This window comes from Dermacentor variabilis, chromosome 7 (assembly GCF_050947875.1).
Source record: "Dermacentor variabilis isolate Ectoservices chromosome 7, ASM5094787v1, whole genome shotgun sequence".
NCBI lineage: Eukaryota > Metazoa > Arthropoda > Arachnida > Ixodida > Ixodidae > Dermacentor > Dermacentor variabilis.
Genome location: NC_134574.1, coordinates 157,535,291 through 157,552,739, shown reverse-complemented (window position 1 = coordinate 157,552,739; position 17,449 = coordinate 157,535,291). Strand labels below are relative to the sequence as shown.

At 45.4% G+C, this 17,449-nt stretch overlaps 1 pseudogene; it reads left to right on the top strand.

Annotated features, from left to right (window-relative positions):
- The window catches only part of LOC142588257 (uncharacterized), a 67,093-nt pseudogene extending 51,585 nt beyond the window's left edge, over positions 1–15,508 (top strand).
- Positions 15,509–17,449: the final 1,941 nt, after the last annotated feature.

Below are 17,449 nucleotides of genomic sequence, written 5' to 3'. Positions count from 1 at the left end.
TTGTTTCTGTAAAAAGAAAGTAACAGAAAGAGAATGCACTCTGCCTTCACTGCACTTGAGCACTTCTGGCACACAGCAAGTGTCGTCTGCATGTGTTACCATGTGCTCCGAGTTGACGAGAGCTCCACAGTCAGTGTCGGTCTCAGTCTTTTCGTGAGCACCGTGATTTGCCTTTGTTCCGTTGCAGGCTGCAAACATAGCAACTGGCAAAATGTCAAGCTGCGACATCGTGTCCCTCTACGAGGCAGAAGATGAGAGGAGTGGCTGCAGTGCATCGGACAGTCGCTATTCGATTGGCGCCAGGATTTCCGCGTTTGCGGTCGTCACTCTACACCGGTGGATTACTACCACTAGAGCGTTTAGTGAGTCTAGTAGTTGGGTAAACGCAAGTGCAAGGAGGCTAGGCCGGGCCGTTTGACCGAGCCAGTTCACGGGTAGAGGAGAAGCGCAAACATGAATGGTGCAGCCACCTGGTGGCACAGCTCAACCAAACACAGTAGCAGTAACGAAGTGCATTCTTCTTTGCTGCTGGTGCAAATTTTTCACAGGAATGTAATCGTTAACACATTGTTTTTGTAATTCTTTTAAATGTTTTACACTTGGTTAATGCAATATTAGCTCTTTGTTTGGCTGGGTAAGCTCTGTGCCACCAGGTGGCTGGACTGTGCAGACCGATCAGGCTGCTCACATTCATCTACACTAAAGTTCCTTCATCAGCTTGAGTTTATGCCTTCACCCATCCGTCGAAACGCCCAGCTCGCCTCTGGTTTCTGGAATATCAGACATGTCCGCCGCTGCAACAGAATGCTTGCAACGCACACTGCTTTGATAGCTCTCGCTTGGGGTCGACTGCCAAGCAGCTCATGGAGAGTTTGGAGAGGCTTCGCGCGCTCGCTCCTAGAGAACAGGAAGTCGATGACACGACGTGGCCATCATGACGCAGAGCCAATGAAGGTGGAGCTTAGCCCCGATCACTCGGCGAATGAGTTGAGGAGAAATTTCGTGATTGTGGAGGAAGGCAACTTGTAATCGTCCGTAGCTTACTTAATATGAGATGCTTCACACAAATTGTGGTGCGAATGATTACCTTAGCTGTACCCTACGCGTCTACAAAATTTGTCCGAACACTTTCAGTGGCCCTTTAAGCGATTTCCGTTCATCGAGATTCCACTGTATATATGAGCATGGAATCGACAGTGTTCGGTCATCAGTAGTCCTCCACCACTAGGAGTATTTTTTGTATAGTAGAATCTCGTCGAGGGGGCCAGAAATTTATTCTAATAAAATGAAGTTCCAACTAAAAAGAGCCCCTTTAAATATACTGCCCGATCGATTGTGCGGTATGGCGCACAAAACCGTGTTAACACCCCCACTGGGCTCACATTGAAAAGTTCTTATCTTTCCACCATCAGCGCGTGCTTGAAAAAGCCTAGGTTCCATATAAAGTACAAGTGCGATAAGAATGCCCCTCGTGTGCCTTGCTGTGGGTGCGAGGGTGACCGTGCGGGGGGGAACCGTGAGCTATGGAGGCGGGATGCATGTCGTGCTCCCACGTGTCCAACATCCTTCGCCATTTTAACGGCACGTGATATTAATTAAGGTAGCTAGCAACACATCGAAATTTCACTTTTGGCTCAGGTTTGCCTGAAGAGCGGCCCGTGGGAGTGAGGACCTTTGTTCGAAATAACTGTTGCACAGTTCTTGGAGTTTGAATTTGCAGGAGTTTTTCTATTCAAATGCGTAAGACTTTGCATGGACCAACAGAGCAATTCGAATTGTCAGTTGGAATTAGGAAATTTCAACTTAACGAGCTTTCATTGCATAATTACTCGGCTAGTTAGAGATTAAGCAAATAAATACTCGGCTAGTTAGAGATTAAGCAAATAAATAAATAAAGTGTGTGTGTGTGTGTTTCAATAGGGAAGTTGTTGTGTCCTGAATAATGGTATTTCGTTGTTTTCATCATGCTAGTATGGGGCGTGTAACTATTTCCTGCACGATTTACTCGTAGTGAATGTATTACAAAAAAACTACAGCGGGATTATGCAACTGCACGGTGTAACACCCGTTACTGAAAAAAGAAATAACTACGCTCATTGCAACGCATTCCCTAATGTTAGCTGGAACACCCTGCATATGTGTAGGTCTTGTGTGAGCATCTCTGAAGACATCGTTTTATGTGCTACAGCACCTCTTGCCACGTGCCTCTAGCTTAATCTTTTTCTCCCCTTTTTCTTTAACTTTCTCCCCGCTCCACAGACAAGGCCGACAAGCGGGCTGAGCGTGAGAAGCAGGACAAGATTCAGCAGGAACGCTGGGTGAGCACGCCCTGAGACAACTTGTCGTATCGCCGTTTTCCCGTTCTTAGTTGAGTACAGTGTGCTATTGAATGTGCTGGCTTAGTTGTACCACTTATGTTGAATTCCAATGGCGGAGTCGGAGCAGCCGACCGACACCGCGAGCGAGCACTCGACTCTGGCGTAGAGCAACGCCTCTATATCCGCAAGTGGAACACAACCTGTGCCGCCGGAGCAAAGCGGAAGCGGAACTTCTATCGCCGAGTTACCCAGGATGCCTTGCGGGTTGTCATTTCCTTCCTCTGTTTGCTCCCAGCACCACCGCACCGGTCACTTGTCTCTTCAGCGCCGCTCACCTGTTTTTCTAAATGTGCGGAATGGATATCTCGTTGAGCGTGCAGCAGCTTTTGCTTCCTCGCGAGTCGTGACCGGTGGCGCCTCCCAGCAGACAAACATGGTAAAGGAAATACGTCACGCAGAGTTCTGGTCCACTCCGTCGATTTTGGTAGGGCATCTTTTTCTGCTCCACGGAGTGACTCCCGCTCTGAATCCACTCCGACTCTCTCATTGGAACAAACTTGCTCCGAAATGAGCAGAAAACTTGCTCCGACTCCGCCATTGGAATTCAACATTAGCTTTATGCCAAGTACCGTACTTACTCACATAATGATCGCACTCACGTAATGATCGCGCCCCTGAATTTTGTCATCAAAATTCGCTCTTTCTTATTTCCCTTTTAATGATCGCACCCCGAACTTGCCGCAGCGATATGTTGTGTGCCAAGTCTAGCTAATAATAATCGCGCTATCTGTCGAATGCTACGCGAACGACTCTTCAAGACAAACCAAGCGGTCTGCATGCACCAACCATTCTCAAGCAGATGCCCCATTTCATTCCTTTCATTACTTTCTGCATTTCCATGACAAAAAAAAAAAAAGGCTACAACCAAGCTCGCCTTTATTATGTGTAGGCTTTATAATGGCTGTGGTCAACAACAACAAAAAAAAGTGCCTTTCGGTTCTTCTCGTCTGCACTCATGGTCACGCAATAAATCGTGAGCGGCAACGATAGCAGCCACGTTTACACTGATATGTTAGAAGTGTACCCTATTCATACGCCGACGCTTGTAACACGGCTAAGATATTTGCCTACCCTTAGCGGAAACGTGCCGTATTAGGATAGTAGTGAAGACAAATGCCGCAGTTTCCGCAGCATGCCCGCCATGTGTTCTGATGTCACTGGCAGCTAAGCGCGCCCATCTGTATCTGTCCCCTCAAAGTGGACATGGCTATGTTACTGCTGCAAACTTCCGATATTAACGATATTATTCATTATTGATACGGAAGAAACTGTTTCAATGCACGTAATGTACTCACGAGAAGAATAAAAATCGCGTTCGGCTTGCTCCGCCGGCCGCCACCTTTGTTTTCGTGCCCCGCACTACATACAGGGGCAGCCGCCTATTTGTTGATCTGTTGTCATCCCGCAGCAAATGCAAAATGAAAAAAAAAAATTTCTTTGTGGGAAATTTAACCCCCGTAATGATCGCATCCCTGAATTTGCATCAATTTATTTTTGACAAGAAAGTGTGATCATTGTGCGAGTAAATACGGTAAGTTGAACTTCAATACTCTGAAGTCAATGTCAAAATGAGGATGGGTTCATTATACAGTGCAGTCCACTTATAACGATATCGAGAAAGACGAAAAATATGATCGTTATAACCGATGATCGCTATATCTGGACTGCAGTTATTAAAGAAAAAAGAAACGTGGAACATACCTTTGCAGCTTCGAATTCGCTACTTGCTTTAAAGAATAGATGATGTAGAAAGTAGGCCGTGAAAAACAAACTTTATTTCTAGCGCCAATGACCGTGTCAAGGGTTAGGCGCGCCGAAATAGTCCGAAATCGCACTTGCTGTTGCGGCAGCTTCAGCTTCACAACCGCGGTGTGCATGGATTCCAGCTGCTGCGCGAACACTGGCGGCAATCCTTCAGCATGCATAAAATCAATTAAGGAGTCGATCGACGACAGTTCACTTTGCATGGACATCGAGGTTGGTGTCAAGGAGCCACTTTCAATCTCGTTGTCACTGTCGCTGCTGCCGTCGCCACCGTCGCACAACTTTGCCGTCTGTCGAGACAGCACATCTTCGGCAATCGCCTCGTCGGTGACCTCATCGCGGAACGAGGCAGCCCTGTCTGCAGTCAAAACTCCTCCTTCGACGCACCACTTGTGTCAACGGTAGGAACGAGCTCCCAGAGCTCAGTTATGTCAACGGCTTCCACCGTGTTGGTCTCAGTGGGTTGGGGAAGTTAGTCTTTACGCACAAAGCCCGCATTTTTGAAGAAATTGGTGATGAACCACTGGTAAAGCGCCTCTTTAACATTGGCGTACAAAGGATCTCTAACCCCTTTTCCGCTGATCGGCATGGCCGCTGATAGCTCCTGCCTTCACACTTGCGGTGCTCCCGGTTTTCAAGATGGTTGATATCGTTAACTGGGCGAGCTCATACTTCTTCACAAGGGCGCTCACCTGAAGCCGCATCGAGAGTCCTGCAATATATCCATCTTCGTGTCAAGCGACACAGCTTTGGGCTTTGTCGGCGCCATCTTCGAACAGGGTTGAACCGTTGTTTGCACGCTGCTTCGGTGGCGTCAGCCTCCTATCGCGAGAAAGAGAGACGCGGGACGGATGATAGTGATCTAAGAAAAGGAAGGACGCTTTATTCGCCACCGCACCGCTTTGCTTGTCGTTTTTTTTTTCTCTCTCTCTATCTTTCGGAGCAACTGTGGCCGACGTGCATGAAGCAGCTAGCGCCATCTTGTGGCGCGCTGCGCCTACTCAGCTATTCTCCGGTGCGCCGGGGCGAGGCGGGGCGCGCTACGCGGTAATGGCAGCAGATACGAACTTACGGAGGTAAACATCGCCTCGTCTCGACATCGTTCGTTTCAGGGAACTAAGCAACGCAAATGTTACGATTATTTGGCACGGAAAACGCCGTCCAGACGGCAAAATTTTGATCGTTATATCCGGTATGCGGTGAATAACCTATCGTTATAAATGGTTTTTTTCCCCATAGACCTAATGCATAAAATGACACTCTCATGTCGACCCATCGTTATAACCAATATATCGTTATATGTGGTATCGTTATAAGTGGACTGCACTGTATTCAATATTCTTTTATACGTACATGCTGACATTGACAAAAAAAATTGTTTGGGTCTCTGTCAAAGAAATGCAATCTTGATGCCTTTTGCAGACCAGCACAGGGTTTCCTATTGATTTTGATCAATTCATTGATATTTTGCCATGCCAATACATTGCACGACACAACGCTTAATTACAAGCACTTTGCGTCGTTAATAACAGGGTCGTGCAGGGGGAGATGGAAATATTGAACGGCGCTGCTGAGGGGAGAGTTGCAGTGCCATTGAAAAACTACTTCCAACTGTTGCTATATTTTAACTTTTTCTTTTAAGTGCAGCAAACCTCGTCAAAATCAGTGCATTGGTTGCCCAAAGAAATTTCTCTGTTCCCATTTATTAGATGGGAGCTTTTGAGCTAGAGCTTGGAAATGTCGTGGTGGAAATGTGCAATTTGCTGCCCACTGCTCCAGTTAACCAGTCAATATTCTTTATTTCTGGGGGAGGGTGATCCTCGGCCGTTCCTTTATCACGTGGGGAAATGTTAAAAGGATAAGTCATGTCAAAGTTGAAAGAGATCACTTTTTTTTGGTGCGCTGTCAACAAAAGTCTGTTAGAAAATTGTCCATCAGCAGGTGCCATCGCCCCACTGATTGTGCGACTTTCCGGTGATGCAACACCCCTGTTTCGGATCCTTCTTAAACAGGAGTGATCTGGGCTTCAGATAGCCACAGAGCCTTTGCCGTGCAGAAATTAAAGCAAAAGAAGAGAAAAAAAATGATGAAACTAGCATCACAATTCGTTACTGCTGCCACGTGGGCACAGGAAGTGCTCGATCTGATTGCCTCATGCAGATTTGAAGCACCGGCGTGTGTTTCGGGCACCTTTTGACAGGGGCAAGCTGTGCATTTCTTTGTCCCAGTGAAGCTTGGCATCCGAGATAAACTGCATTGCTAGCTTGTGTTAGTTTTGTTAATACATCCAAAATGTAAAATTAGGCAATTTACAATTCAAAATGGTAGAATGGTAGTACTAGAGAGACAGAGAGGCTCAGTTGCATGTGTAACCTCCCTTCCCTCTGGTTGCAAGATGTTCAAGCCTCAAAAACTTCTGGGGAGAACCCTGGATACACACTAATTTGAGATGTGTAGGATTACTATACAGTTGAACCCGACTATATCGAAACCGTTTGCATCAAGTTATCCTGTATATCGAACAATTTCTGAACAAGGTATAGTTACGAGTATATATAGCGAAATTTACGGTTACATTGAACAAAAATATCAGTGACTCCTGATATATTGAACGTCATATAGAGCAAAAGTGGCCCTGGAAGTTCGCTTTCCCTTGTGGCGGCGGGGAAACCCACCGACACATGCCAAAATTGGTTTAGCCCGGCGGCGCGTCTCCATCCACCTGCTCTCCCTACCATGACCGCACCGCATCGGGTGAGTTGGCGACTCCCCCTGCAAAATGTGATCCTGGCCCGCCCGCAGCGCTTGCTCAGATAGCCAATCAGAGGCTCTTGTGCCCTTGTGCGAGATGGATGCCTCGCTGCTTTTCTCGTTCATTGTGTTTGTGACTTGTGGGCCTTCTGTAGTGTTGCCATGATGGCTAGCGCGAAGCGGCAGGCCCATGTAGCTCGAAGTCATATATCGAGTCGAATGCGGTAAGAAGTCTGATGTCACCACGGTGTACAAGATTCTGAGGTGCACTCTCAGCACAATCTTGAAGAATAAAAGCGAGATTAGGTGCTAAGGCAGGCAAACGACACTGTGCCTGTAGCATCCGACATGTACGCACGGCCATGTATAAGACGTTAAGGTGGCCGTGTACAAGTGGTTCATCCGAAACTGCTTCAGACGTGCCAGCTTCCGTGTGCCTCGTGATTACTCTGAAAATGCTTATGAGTGTGACGAAGCCATTTCAGGTGTCGCCGAAGCTTGGAGCTAGCTGTCAGAATTTCCGGAAGCATTTGACAAATCGACAGGCGATGAGTTTATGAGTGCGGATGATGGTGCCGGGACCACGAGAGAGCCAGAAAACGAAAACTACGTTGCCGACATTGTATCGAGCACAAGTGAAAGCGGGCACAATGAAAAAAGCAGCGACAATCCTTTTCCCACATCCTCTGAGATAATTCTTGCACTCGCGCTAGTCCAGCACTTCTGCGTAAATGTGGAAGGTTGTGGCCTCAGCTGCTCCAACTCTTAGGCAGTGTGGAGAAGTGCGCGCTGTCGCAGGGCAGCGAAGTTGCCCAAGCAGGTACGGGACCATTTCATGTGAAACTAAGCTAGTTTTATCAACAAAGTGCTCGTATGTGATTTTACGACGACCAGTTTAGCAAACTTATATCAAACTGATAGGTGTTTTTTTGAAAGTTCGATATAACTGGGTTCAACTGTACTACTATCGGAGTTGGAAATCGGTGAGCCTCTTCCTGCAGGTGAAAATTCGGCAAGCCAGAAATGATGAAAAATAAACAAAAGGAGGGTGGCGATGCCACCTAGATGTTTCTGCACCGGCCTCCTGTGATGTCACAAGTTTTGGTAACGTCGAATAAAGGTTTGGCATTGTGTTAAGGAATTGCTTGTTTGTGGAATAAGGTCGGGAAGCAGTATGCAGCCATTTCATTGATAAACTGCTTGCTGAAACCTGCAATAGTTTCACACGTGGCCCTTTGTGATTGCTAAATTTTGCCCCTGTTGCATACAATGTGATGCATTGAAATCTTGGATGCCATGGTTTTCTGTATAACGTGATTGTTCCCACTTATATGAGCGAGATGCAGCCTCCATGAGCTTTTCTATGCAGTGTCAAAGGGCATGGTGGTCAGTCATGATTAAACTCCATAAGCACTTGCTCGAAAACGTCTAGGATGGGTAGGCACAGTAAATCCTAGTTGTTCTTGAGGCTTTTGTGCTGAAACTACAGTGAATCTCCAAACTACACACCATAGCCTGTTTGCCTTTGTTGACGCCCTCTGCTACCAGCTTTAGCAGGGGCAACGGTTGCGAGAACAGGCTTTGGAAATAATGACAAAATAGGCATCATGTTTTGGACACCACCATTCGAAGAAGGTTTCTATTGTGCAATTCAGCTCAATCAACTGACCAACCCCCGTAGAAATGCTCGGCGGCTTAGTCATATGAGAGTAGCATCTCTATCAAGCCAGGAGTTGGTTTAAACAGTTATATCGAGTCTTATAAATTCAACCAGTCGGACACTTGACCACTGTGGTAGCTGCTAAGCTCAAGGTCGCGAGTTCTACCCCGCCGGGGCAGCCGCATTTACATTTACATGCACATAAAAGAACCATGGATAGTGAGAATTAATCTTCAGTTCCCCCACTATGGCGTGCCTCATAATCAGGTTGTGCTTTTGGCACATAGCGCCTCAAAATTAATTTATTTATTTTGATCAGTCTGTCAGGCACTTCGCGATTGCCTGATTGACATACCTGTATGGACACTCGATGATACAGTCAGTTAATCTGATGCTTGCATCCCACCATTTTCTCTGCTCCACCAGGATCGGGCTGAGGAACTGCGGGGAATGGCCCTCCGTCTTCGCCAGAGGTAGGTCCGGCGTCTTTCTCGAACTGCTCCTCCTTCGCCGAAAATCTCCCGTTGGACGGGACCGATCCAATGATGACAGAGATGGTAATTGTGCCCACAGCTCTGTGCCAAGTGCAGAAGCCATGCCCCCATCTCTCTGCGTGCTGCCACCACTGCTGTCATTCCGCATCATCTCGTCCCCGCATTTTAGTTTAAATGTTCACTGCCGAAGGAGGGGGTAGGGGTGCATTAGAGGGCATCCTTTTAGGGGGCTCAAAATTGATGTTCTTGAAGATATCAAGCGAATCCTAAATTTTAGGAAAAATGGTTTTAGGAAAAAACTCGGCTTATCACGCGAGCCTGTTATGAGGTTCGTTAGATCTGCACATGGATCATGGCATAGAGATATAACTTGAAAGAATGCCAGTTTGGGCATGCCAATATTACATTTTAGCCTTTTAGCACATGAAAAACACAGAGGCAGTATAAAGCTTTCACATCCAATGCATTTACAGTCGATATCAGATTTTTTGGACTCCCTAGGGGCTGCGAAAGCATCCGAAAAATTTCGCAATCCAAAAAAATCAATGCATGCCTTTCTTACCCTGGAGGGCTCAAATCGCCACAGGCACTACCGAGGAAGCTCTGAATACCTGCCAGTAGACTTTAATATTAGTCATATCGGTGTTCGTACTGTGACGGAAGACTGTGGGTGCACGCGTGTATAATTAAGGTATACATACTGCGTCCTGTGACAATTGTTCCTTTCCACTCTTGGTATGCTTCACCGCAACACTTCGCGTATGCTTCACCGCGTATCATTGCTGTATGGAGCTGAGGCTGACTTTCGGGAACTGGCATTATTCAACGTGTTGTGCTTTTCGAGCTTTGAAGCCAACGGCGAGGATTACAAAGGTGGAGTCGATGCCATTGTGGACAGTGGCGAATTCTTTCAATGAAAAGCACAGCACTGAACGTCAAAAGCTTAATAGCGAACGTCGAAGCAGCTAGGCGTAGCATTGCTGCGGTGGTGGCTACGGCTACGGCGTGCCAGAGCGCCGGTTCGAGGTGGTGAGATAATCAAAATGGCGGCGGTGGTGGCTTCGATTAATGCCGTTTCGGACCTACGGTCAGAGCAAAAATCGGAGGTGAAAGGTTTAGCGTCCGAAATTTTAGGTGCTCTTATACGCTGACTCTGTTGTATAGTGGTGGTGCCGAGAAGCCATCCGAATTATCGGGCATGTTCAAAAAATCTGGCTTCCGGAAAATCGGTCGTTTACTGTATTTTCACGAGCGTCACATAGCGGACAGAGTAAAAAGCTTGCGCAAGTGCATTTGCACAAACTTGATAAATTGTGACGCGAACAAGCAAGAAGGAAAACAGTATTTACGGTAAAAAACCAGCTTAAATAATTGAACCACAAGATTATGAAAACAGTGCATATGTATTTTATACTGTTGCTGTGTTTTTTTTTGTGTTTTAAAAGGCTAAGCATGGCGTAGAGTTTCTGACGAAAAACTAGAGGGAACACTTGTCACTGCTATCATTAAGCTGCCGTGGGAATGACGGGGGTAGTACATAGATTTGTATAATCTCCGTGCTTGTTGCTTCAAACATTCTTGCGGCTTTTTGTTCTTTTTTTAATGGCACACTGTCTTCCACAATTTCTGAGCTACCACCTTTGTTGACAATGAGTAATTTGCAACACCACAAGGCCGTTTGAAGCTAGAAGTATGGAGTTCAGGCACATCTGCCTACACTATCCATCATTCCTGTGCTGGCTGGACTGCCACACTTGCAGCTCGCGTAGGCACTGGCATCAGAGTTCCTTCTATTGATTTCTGTAGGAAGCTGTACGATTCATGGCACTGCTATTTAATGTGCTTCGCATGGTGCTAGTGCGTAGCGTTGCATGCTCCTTTTCAGTTGAGTGCCAAGTCCATGGCCAGCTATGTGCATGTTATGCGGAGGCTATGTCATGCATTTGGCACGACCACCAATTCATTGGCCTGGCACTTGCAACAAATTTAGTCTATTTTTATTTTAGCTCAAGTGTATTTTTTTTGTTTCCAGTGCATCTTTAAAAACACATCCGCAGTGCTTGGCCATGAGCTTGCTTGGTCAGACGATGGTAGTAATTGAAGAAACTTTGGTAATTGAACGAACCTCATGTACATTATAACAAAATGTTTCAGTCGGTAAACAGTGCCTGCAACGGCTTTTGAAGTGCTCAAGACAATGCCAGCTGTGCAGAAGCATTGTGTTAGTTTTGAAAAAACTTTCACGCATCCCCCAAAAACGCCTACTGTTTCTGCAGAACATTGTCTTGGCTAGCGGTATCTTGCAATACACCGTTATGCAGTTGCCTCACCATACTAGAATGACTGCACAACATCCTTGTCACACTACACTCGAGTACCATTGAGTAGTTGGCTGCACTTTTGCTCTGGAGAATCGAGGGCTGTGGTGCTGGTAGGAGAGTGAAAAGCCGTGTGTGAATGATTTCCAGACTTTTAACCCTTTGAAGGTTTTCGCCGTACATGTACGGCGGCGGTTTTCTGTCCCGCAAGGTCTTTGCCATACGGATACGGTTCCGACCCTCCGTTTGAAATTTCGCGCCATAATGACGAACGCTCATCGGGAGGTGCTGCCACCTCTTAGCACTTACAAGATGCGTTTGAACTTGGTGCTACTTTCTTGGGGAGATAAACAGAGCTGATTGCTAGCTTCAGCGCGTCGCTCAGACTGCGGCAACGCCCCTTTGGCGGTTTTGGTTTCGCCGCGTGATCGCAACGGAGGCGCGCGAAACGTCATTTTTTTCTTTGTCTTCACTCTCTTGCAGGGCGATGGAAGTTGATTTCTATCTTGATTGGCGCTGCTCTTAGCTTGCTTCAGCGCCGTTCGCGAGGTATTCTCGCTCTCAGTGGCAACGCGGTTTCGGTTCCGCCGCGTGATCGCAACGGAGGCGCTTGAAACGTGGTCTTTCTCTTTGTCGGCACGCTCTCGCAGGGGCGGCGGAAGTTGATTTCTATCTTGATTGGCACTGCTCTTAGCTTGTTTATCACCACTTGCTTATCAGCGCCGTTCACAAGGTATTCTCGCTCTCCGCGGCAACGCGCTTACGTGAGAGGGTGCCTCAGACCTCTGCCCAAGGCAGCCGTACGCAGAGATGGCATGTGTGCGCCAACACAACTACTCGCTTCAAGAGAACAGACACGCATTTTAGGTGTGCAGACTGCGATAAGGCGCTGTGCGCAGACCCGTGTTTCAAGGAGTTCCATGCTCGGAAATACTATTGAACATTTTGCAGTTCTGAGTGATGCAGACACCAAAATACTGTTCCTAATTATTTTTGACTATTTATTCCCGACCTAACATATTTTGTACATTCAAGGTCCGCAATAAAGTAATTTGACCACCTGGGAAAGTTTTTTTCAAAATAATTCGACCCTCAAAGGGTTAAGGCCCAGTCATTCCTAATTATGCATTTCTGTCGGTGTCATATCAAAAAGAAGGCATAGAGAAGATTGTGTGCATGCTAGTAGCTGAAAGATATATTCAATTTCCACGTGATCGTGTTTTTCATGGCCAGAACTGACCTCCAAACACCTACTTGGCAGGATACATAGGTTTAAGCAATTGAAGGCAAACTTCAATGTAATTTATATAGCCTAGGCGTCATGATTGATATAGGAAGATTCATGAAAAGGAACATTTGGGCATTGACCAGACTAGCATGACAGCTTCAAAGGAGATGCGTACAAGTTATATAGTGCAACGTAGTAATAACAAAGTCAACCAAAAGAATGTGTTTTTATATCCAAATATATGTCATAAGCGTACATTTATTGCGTGCTGATAGTAGCGAAAAAATTTTTAAATTGACTTCCATGTTCATTTCATGTGATATGCCATGTTCACTGGTGATATAGATCCATGTTCACTCTTTAGAGCTTCAGCTGTGGTTAGGAGAGGTTCACAGTGGGGAAAAAAGCCACTCAGGTCTCGGAAATTGAAACTGGTAGTGCTGGGTTTTTTAATGGATCAGAAGGAATTTTGTCTTGGTGGCTGGAAAGTAGTAAGAAATAGCATTTGTCGAGAAAGTCAGCAGGATAGAATCGGTCAATTCATTAGATCTACATCAACACACATTTCCATACCTCACATATCTACTTATCTGATCAACATATGTCTTGGCCATTGGCACCTTGCTTTGGCAGAGGTTCCTGGCCTTTATATCACTGGCAGTGTTTGTACCCACACGTTTCCCCTTATTCTGTTAATTCACAGTCATGTTGGTGCCCTTAACAGGATACTAAGAAAACTACTAAGTCAAGCTGAATTGAAAGAGTAAGCTTCTGTAATAACAAATCAGTCATTTGTAGCGTGAACAGTTCTAAGTGAGAAAATGGTGAAAATGGGAAACCCTGAGTGGTGCTGCCTAGTAGTTTGGACTGTGGTAGCTGTCGCATGACATCGGTACTGCCCGATTCACAGAGAGCCGCAAAGGGCAAGGTCATGTGGGCGATTGTCAGCTCGTGCTATTTGCTGTGGGAGATTTAAATTGAGCATCAGTAGTTGGACCTTCAGTGGCAATTGTCGACATAACGAAGTCTTATATATTGTAACGCAGGAAGTGATGATGGACTTCCAGATGAATAGTCTATTGACCTAACTCTGCTTGATAATTTCCCGTCAGTGTCCCTTCAACTTTCAGGGAGTTCTGTTAAGCTTCATTCTTTTTCTGGAGTAAACTGGAGCTTGCTGCAGTTGGGATGCATAATGATGCTGCTTTCACTGTGAGCCTGTGTCCACAGGCTGACTTAGTTTTTGCAATGCTGCCACCTAGGGAATGGGAGAAGAGGCACAAGGAAAGGGACGACTATGACTACGAACCCGATGGAAGCCGAGACGGCCGTGACGGCTACTCCAGTCGCTCTGGCAGCCGCTCGCGAAGCCAAAGTCTAAGCCCTGAACCCCGCCCCCCAGGCGAGTCATCATACGTGCCCACCCCTCCAGAGCACACAAGAAATCCAGCTTACTACTCACGACGAAGGTGGGTGGAAGTCGTGGATCTGTGGTGACTGTAGATTTTTATTTGGAGCACTGCCTTTCCAGTAGTACGGTGCACCTTTATAAGGAACACCCACTTATTATAAGACTTAGTATAAGATTGCAGCTGCAAGAGGCATGTAGTTGTCATCTACAGTATATTTTAATGTTTACATGATGGCCTAATGCATCCTATCGTACTTTCTCTTGTGACTGTGCAGAACTGTTCAAGTTGTAGTGGCTTTGTTGCAAGCTAGGTTGTGACCATACTATATAGTCAGATAATGATGCAGACAAAGCGAGATAGCCATTAATATGTGAGCTAAAAGAGCAATAAAGATTTGGTTGCAATCTAGGAAGTGGACGTAAGCATTATTAGGTCAATGGCGATGTTCTTTTCTTTAAGTCCTAAAACAGTAAATTTCATATTGCTTCTAATCTAGTTGCGGTTATTATCTATCCAGAAGCCGATCAAGGTCACGGTCTCCACCGCAAGATTACTTCCGGTCACGACCACCGACGACATCGTCGTGGTCATCGTCCAAGGCATTGGTAGACTACTGAGGTGTCTTCGAAAGGCGCTCAACTGGGATTAGCGCAGCTTTGGCCCCTAGCCTTACAGGACCGAGAAGATGTGGACTGAGATGAATTTTGCGAAGTGAACTGACTGAGTGACCCTGTGTTGCCAGTGGGGGTGGGGTCGGGTAGGGGGTGGAAGGGGGACGATAACTGAGCACCATCACAGAAATAGTGTTAAGAAAGAAATGCTTTGTGATGGGGACGTCATACGAGCTGTGCTAATGTGTGCTAGAGAACTTTTGGCCTGTGAGTGCATCAAATGTTTTTTTCCCCCTTATTGCCCCTGTTCTCTTGCCACTATGCGAAAACTGCACGTTGATGAGCAGCAACCAATTAGTTGAAAAGTAGCACTTTGGAAAAACCAAAGGATGTGACAGTAGAGCTTTGGGGTAATTGTTGCGAATTGGTCCCGCCTCAGCCGCATTGTGCAGCCATGCATATGTCATCGACTCAATCGTAAGCTATTTGGGAAATGTGTTTTTCACAGCTGGTTTTTTTCAGGGTTCAGTGCTACGTTTGAGTCACCTCTGGCAGCATTTTTTTCTCCGCTGCGTTTAAAACTGGAGTTAAAGCTTTTCCTTAATTCTACTAATAGACATGTATGTACCAGCTGTTTCTGTGTACTTTCCCTGATTTACTTAAAAGGCCTCGATGAAAGTTTTGGTCTACAAGAAGATTTGCTGTGCATTTGTACGAAGAGCAGCTAGAAAGTGCCATCCTGACTCACCGGTGTATGAGTGCATACCATGCTCCGTAAATCCAAAAATTTGAACTCTAGGCTTAACTTTTTTCTTTTGTATGGTGTCAGACAGCTGTGTCAACAAACTTTTGCCCTTGATTAATAAAGTGAACTCCACAATTTCTTGCCAGATTTAATGGTGCAGAAATCACATTGGACATTGCCTTCTAATGCTGTGAACTCGCCCTGTACAAAGCCTGCACTAAGTAGAACAAATCACAACGTGCAGTTGCTGCCACGTTGAACTGGTGGAATGAGTAGTGAAATGCAGCACCTCCTGAACTAGTTCAGAAAGTGCAGGTTAATCAAGTGGAGATTATATAGTAACAGAAGTTGAGTGATTCTGCATTACAGTGATTCTGCATTACATTCACGAAATATACTTCATGATACTTTTCCATTTATTTCCTCAGTTATTAAGAATCCCTTTTGCATTGTTGGACAAAACTACAGAATGCCAACATATCTTCTAGCATTCACTGGTAGCAAACATGTCGAAACTTGTTCTAGTGTCTGGATTGCCGCTTTAGCCGTTAACCCCCAAGTTAATTCCAGAAAAATGTACCAAATTTTTTACGTACTCAATTTTTCTGTGTCATTCTCATTCTAAAAATATATTAATTCATTGGTCTCTGGTTAGAAATAACACAAAAAGAGCTGCTCTTGAGGGCAGCTTTCCCTCAATGCCGACTGTAACTCATCTTTGACATAAGAGCAGCATAACATCGGGCAGAAAGAGTGCAACTCGTCATTGGCGATATTGGTACTACATCCAGTCACTAGTACAGCTTGAGATCAGTGGTTAAAGGTTGCGACTTTGTTGCTGCCGAATTTTAATTCTGCAGCTGTTACACTTGGATGTAGCATGTGTATGTACGTGTGCATGCATTAAAATGACTTCACGCTAGAGCAAAGCAACTGTAGTGCAGAGAGGCATTAGTCATCTTTATATATTTGCTTTGTAAAGATGCACTAAGTTTATCTTTTGCAGTATAGACTTGGCGCTCATTGGCCAAAAATGCCCTTGTGCTACTAAAACCTATCAATTAATTCGCTTTTTGCAGTAGCAGGTGCTTATTCCTTTTTCAGGATCGGTCTGTGAGTTTTAATTTGTTTTTCTTGAACTGTGCAATTCCCACTCACAGGACTGCATGTCATGTGAGGTGTTCCTTTTTCAATCAAGAATGTTGAGGTTGTGTTTGTGAAACTCGATTTCTTGCCTCAAACGAGCTTGTACAAACTGACCAAACCGATAATTCTACCTGCTTCTGTATTAAATGTGTTGCGGTTATGAACCCTCATAATGAATGACACATAGTATAAAAAATTTTATCTAATAAAACAATTTCATGAAATTTTTCATGTTTTTCGCGTTCGTGTTCACTTCTCTACTCTCGTGTCCTGTCTGCATGCCTCACCTCTTTTTTTTGCATATTAAATATCGTATAAACTTAACCATGCTTTTTTACCACAATGCAGGGGGAAAAGGTTCCGGTAACACCATGCATTCAGTATGGTGGCCCAGACGTGTATGCAAGCAACCTCCTTCACGTGGACCAAGAACTACTCTGCAGCATCTCACAGACTTCCATGCGAAGCCCTCAACATTCTCGTCTCAGTGGAATGGCTGCTCATCTATCTGCGTGTCCATCACCAAGACGGCCAGTTGTAAAGCTCCTGTACCCGTTTAAGAAAGCTTTATGATTTTTTTTATTTAGTTTTCACGGTTGGCCGTAGAATCTTAGCATTTTTTGTGTTTCTAACGTTTTTACCTGGCACAAAGTGGTGCAATAACTTAAATACATTACACTGGTTTAAAGTGATGCTCACTCTAAAGCCTATCTGGTTTTGTTTGTGTTTAAGAAATTTGAATGTCTGATGAGGTAACAGCATTTAAATTTGTCATCGTGGCTCGTTTCAATGAGCTGCTAGGAAATAAGATGCAAAACTTATCACACGCCAGTTATAGCATTTTTGTTTTCATGACTAAAGTATACAAGTTTCAAAAGATGGAAAGTGGGGAAAAAAGCCTCAAGAACATAATCATCCTAGGATTGCCATGTCCTTACAACT